The 5303-nt window shown below is 36.5% G+C and overlaps 1 long non-coding RNA gene across 1 annotated transcript; it reads right to left on the bottom strand.

Annotated features, from left to right (window-relative positions):
- Nucleotides 1-1412: 1412 nt before the first annotated feature.
- Nucleotides 1413-3866, bottom strand: LOC311061881. Its single transcript, XR_014602429.1, has 3 exons — nucleotides 3774-3866; nucleotides 2560-2851; nucleotides 1413-1779 (listed from the first exon to the last, which is right to left on the bottom strand). It is a non-coding gene; the product is annotated as an uncharacterized lncRNA (long non-coding RNA).
- Between the last annotated feature and the right edge of the window lie 1437 nt (nucleotides 3867-5303).

Genomic DNA, 5303 nt, shown 5'->3' with positions numbered 1-5303 from the left:
ATATTCATATATATATATATCACCCATTCTTGAGAATCGGGACAAAACCTTTATTTATTGTATATATTCTTCAATTATGACAGGAAAATATATTTTAACTCCCTGAGTGCCAGGATTGCCAGAATTATTTCAGAATTGATTCTGAAAAGTGCCAGAGTTTTTTTTCACAGAAAACAAAAAGTGGTTAGGAAGCGAGATACAGCCTTTTTCAGTTCTAAGTTAAACAAGGAGTGGATGGAGCTGCACATCTTCAGATGATGATATCTTGGGTTCTGAACATGTTTTTCAAAAAAAAAACGACTATTCTTTCAAAAACACGTCAAACACGTTAATGGCACCCAGCGCCATAGCGGTAAAAACACGTGAAACACGTTAATGGCACTCAGTGAGTTCAAAGGGTTGACTGTTAAACCGTGTAATGGGCCAACCTCCCACAGTTTTTCATGTTTTGGTGTATCTGCATAGAATGGCAGAGTCTGACGGAGTTGACAAAACGCTATATATATTTTTTTCATTCCACAGCACAGTCTTAGTGAGTTGACAATTTATTTTTCAAAGTTGCTTAGGTTCTATTAATGCTAATAGAATTGCACTTTTTCTTTTTCTTTTCCCACACTTTTCTCTCACACTCTAAGGGAGGACAGATTACAAAAAAGAGAGAAGTATCACTAAGTTACAGAAGTGGTAAATTTGATCAATTTGAGTGCAAATCTTTGAATATTTGTAACTCAAATCTTTGCTTCTCAGGTTTTTGCGTTTCACCCCAGACAGTTTTTAAGTGGCTTGATTCAGTATTTTTTTATATTCATTTTATCAGACACGCCCCCCTTCCTATACAAACCCATTGTCACTTCAAACTCCATTTCAACCATTTTAGAGATTCATCAAAAACACCCGTCCTTGGTTCCGGTGACTCATACTGCCCTCCTAATACGTGAGGGGCATTTTATTGTTTCAATTTCTCCCCCCAAAAGAATGTAAATAAAGGGAAAAAGAGTCATTGAAAAAAACACAGCAAATGAAAAAGTATTGACAATTGGAAATACTCCAGTAAAGTAAAAATACATCGAAATGGCAAGTGCAGTACTTGAGTAAATTTACTTAGTTACTTTACACCACTGGTATTTACATTTTGTTTTTTTCTTATAGCTTGTCGCGCCGCATAGGAACAGGTGAATGAAGGGCACAGCCAACATGCAAAACAAAGCAAAAACTAAAATCATATTACAGAGGCAATGTGGGATAAAAGCAGCATCTGTTTTATTTCATTTTATTCACTACACACTATAAAGATACACAACAGTTCAACATCAATGGTCTCTGTTATGTTATGTGTGACAAAGTGACAAGCATATTTTAAAATTGAATATGTCATTATTTTAACAAAATGATATGTCTTCACTGTTTTTTTTTTTTAATCGCACATGAATAAATGGGTCATTTTAAAGTTGTTTAAAGAATACTTGGAATTTTTTACGATAAAAATCTATGTATCTCAAAATGTATAGCAAAGAAACATGCTTGACAAGAAATAGGAAATAAATGCTGGTCATGTTTTTGTATTAGAAGGAGCATATTGTGCATCAAAGGGTTAACAAAATAAAGATTCAAATTGTATTTGATTATATTCCAGCAGTAATATCATTTTAAACAGGTAATTAGGACACTTAAGGTTTGTTAATGTGAATGTTAACAGACAAACATTGCCACTGATTAGCAGGACCATTAAAAAAAAAAAATGAGATGACCTGGAGGATTCTTTTTCTTCAGCTTCTTATCCTTTTGGGAATGAAAGACAGAGACCTATTAAGGTTTGGTTTAGGGTTATCCCCATTTGGAACCTCTCCCTCTGCTGTATAGCTCCGAGATGAGGTTCCACATTACTAGGTGCCTGTGGATGGGGGGGTATTTTTCCACTATGCATGATTCTTACCCTTTTCTGCAAATCATATCCAAAAAGTAAAGGTCAACCCCCCTGCTCTCAGTTGTTTTAAATTTTAGCGCTCAAGAAAATCTAACCGACGGGTAGAAAGAAGTAGCGTTTAATCACTTTTTTTAGTCAGCCTTGTGGCATGTTTACCCAATGCAATCATACGGGAGCAGTACTGCGCATGCAAACGGGGGTTGACTGGCCACAGGCTGACTAAAAAAGCGATTTAAACGCTTGTTTCCATCCGTCGTTATATATTTTTTAGCATAAAAATTTAAAACAACTGAAAACAGGTGGGCCGACCTTTACTTTTTGGATAGGGGTAAGAATCATGCATAGTGGAAAATATTCGCCGCCCCCTCCTACCCTACAGTCACGTAGTAATGTGGAACCTCATCTCGGAGCTATACAGTGGAGGGAGAGGTTCCGATTGGAGCTAGTTTAGGGTGCAGTCACACCGAACTTTATTTTTGCCTATAAGGCGGATTCTGCCAATGCTTTTCAAAATTGGCTATTTGAACTATTTGAAAATGTTTTTAAAAATAGTAAAAAATGGCAAAAAAAAGTTTAGGGATAATGGCCTTTTGTTTTCTTATATACTATTCTAATTGTGTTACAGTTATTATTACCATTATTTCTTCGCAGCTAATTTTTCCTTCAGCTTCTTGGCTGCATTGTGTTGACCCAGGAGCCCCAGGATATCCAGAGTAACGGTCGCAGCCCGGTCTTCGGTGTAAGAATCCACCATGAGATCCACTGTGTCCTCCCGAGTTTTATTCTGCAGACGGCCCTTAGAAATGATTTCAAAGCCCTCACGCTCCTGAGAGAGGTAGCGCTGGAACTTTTTAAAATCTTCAGCTTCCATGTCGGACAGGGTGTTCACGAGGAGCTTCTGGATAAACGCCATGGTGCTTGGTTGAGCTAAATGGAAGAGAAAAACGTGAATATTAGTGTCCTCTTGAAAAGATACTGTACATACAGCTGCGCACTATGTTTAGCGTACATACATACACACACATCCACACAGTACATATATGTCACAGTATATATGTTTACAAAAAAAGAAACAAAAAACTAACTTTTTAAACAATGTAGAACATTTTTTTTAAATATTGGGTGGTTATGGGGAATTTGGACATGGAGTTGATATTTTAAGCAAAGTGGATGTAGACTTCTTATGAACCCAGTCAGCTATAACGCGCAGAGATACATTATTATTACAAATTACAAATGATATTACAAATAGATCTATTTGTCCAAATCATCGCACATTTACTAAATGCCAAATTACAAGTTTCATGTAAGTATTGTTGTGTTAGTGGATAGCAAAACACATTTGTAAATAGTGGAATCTTTTTTGGATCATGGTCCTTGCATTTACTATTTATTTTTGAGACATTATTCTCACCATAGAGATCTCATTTCGTTAGTTTAGTTTAATGATGTCAACAGCCTCAGCACAGAGTGGAATATTGTCAATTCTTTTGTCACCCAGGTCATAAGCAGGTTATTTATGCCCAGCTATTTTTAAGATTCAAGGACATGTCCCCATCCATCCTAAATCTACACTATTGTTTTTGTTTTGATTTTTCCTTTTTTTTTTAAATCATTGACAAGAAGATTTATTTTGTAGAAGCAGTAGTATTAGTACTATAATAATAATCTTTATTTGTATAGCGCTTTTCAAAAACAAGTTTACAAAGTGCTTCACAACACAACCCACAACAGACAGTGTGGGGAAAGCAAAACAAAAAACAGAAAAACAAGACAGACAGTTCAGTACTAGTAGTAAATGTTTTAATAATATTAGTCATAGCAGCAATACAGGTCATTATGTCCTTACCTCAGGTAGGAATGTAGGTTGTAGAATGAATCAATCAGTACAGCAGCTCCACAGACCGCTCCGTCTCTCTTACTTTCTTGAAAGCTATCTGGGGGCGGGCAATGGGTTGTAACTTTGAGGGCAGGCTGTAGATGCCCCTAGCCAATCACAAACATATTGTACATATTCATTCTTAGAAACTGGTCACACCAATTGAGTTTTCGAGCAGAAAAGACTCTGTATTTTTAGACTATATCATACTTGTCAGCGCAAATGCAATGCATATAGGTTCTTGGTACTTAAGAAATTGTGATTTGGTGGTGTTGAATTCAATAACAAGCGATATGGATGAATCTTTAGGGATTTTTACAAGCCTCTGATACGCCAACCATGCCCCCTCATTTTCTAAATAATATCTAGTGTCATTTTTAAGATCTCTCTCGTTGTAACTCAGTGGGCAATTACTCGCTATTGCCTCGCTCAGTTGGGAGTGCCTCACAGGCCTAAAGTCACGCAGGGCACGTGCATGTGCGAGTGGTCGCCGAATGAAATAACCGCTCTATTGTTAAGTAGTTAATGTCTGTATTACTTCAAAACTCCAACGGCCAGCGGTCATTATCACCTCAAGACAATAGTCACACATAAGCCTTCACCTCAGACGTCACATTATCACATGAAAAGGGCTGTTTGAACTGAAGTCTACATTATTGCTGCCCCCAGCCCTCCTCCTGCGTATCAGGTATGCTTTCTCAGACGTTTTTTTAATGGCTACGCTTGGCTACGAAAATGTTCTGCAGGTCACACTACGTATATAGCGTAACACGGTAGAACACACCACTGGATCAATCTGTTTAGTAAATCCATAAGCATCCTATGTAAGTTACCCCTCAGTAAAGGCCTTTCTTTTGTCCCTATACCCTACCACACAATGCAATGACTTTAGCACCATCATTGATTTTTACAAGTTTTTCCGCACTCTCAGATTAAGGGATATTTTTTAACTCCAAACAATAAATTACATTGGAGCATAAACCAGCACCTCAACCAAGTGATGTGTGTATTCTTTTAGTTTTCACATTTTAAATTTGCAATAATGTTCAGAACTTCTGTGGTGTCCCTTCTGTGTGTTTGCTTTGAATTAAAGTAACTAAGTACATTTACTCAAGTGCTGTACTTATGTACACTTTTGAAGTGTTTTTACTTTACTGGAGTACTTCCAATTTTCAATACTTACTTCTACTCCACTACATCTCATATCCAAATACTGTACTTTTACTCCACTACATTTATGTGAAAGCTTTAGTTACTAGTTACTTTGTAGATTTTGATTATTATAAAAAAACATACATTACCCACTTCAGCCCTATAAACATTTCGGCCATTTGAAAATAGCCGATCTACAAGCTCACAATGTGTAAGCTATTTGTTTTGAAAACTTGTGAAATGGGACAATCTGTATAATGAGTACTTTCTACTTTTGGTACATTTGATACCAATACTTTTGTACTTTTACTCAAGTAAATTCTGCATTCCGGACATTTACTTATAACA

Source organism: Gymnoscopelus microlampas (assembly GCF_963454915.1).
Source record: "Gymnoscopelus microlampas genome assembly, chromosome: 15".
Lineage (NCBI taxonomy): Eukaryota > Metazoa > Chordata > Actinopteri > Myctophiformes > Myctophidae > Gymnoscopelus > Gymnoscopelus microlampas.
This window is presented reverse-complemented; position numbering and strand designations above follow the sequence as displayed.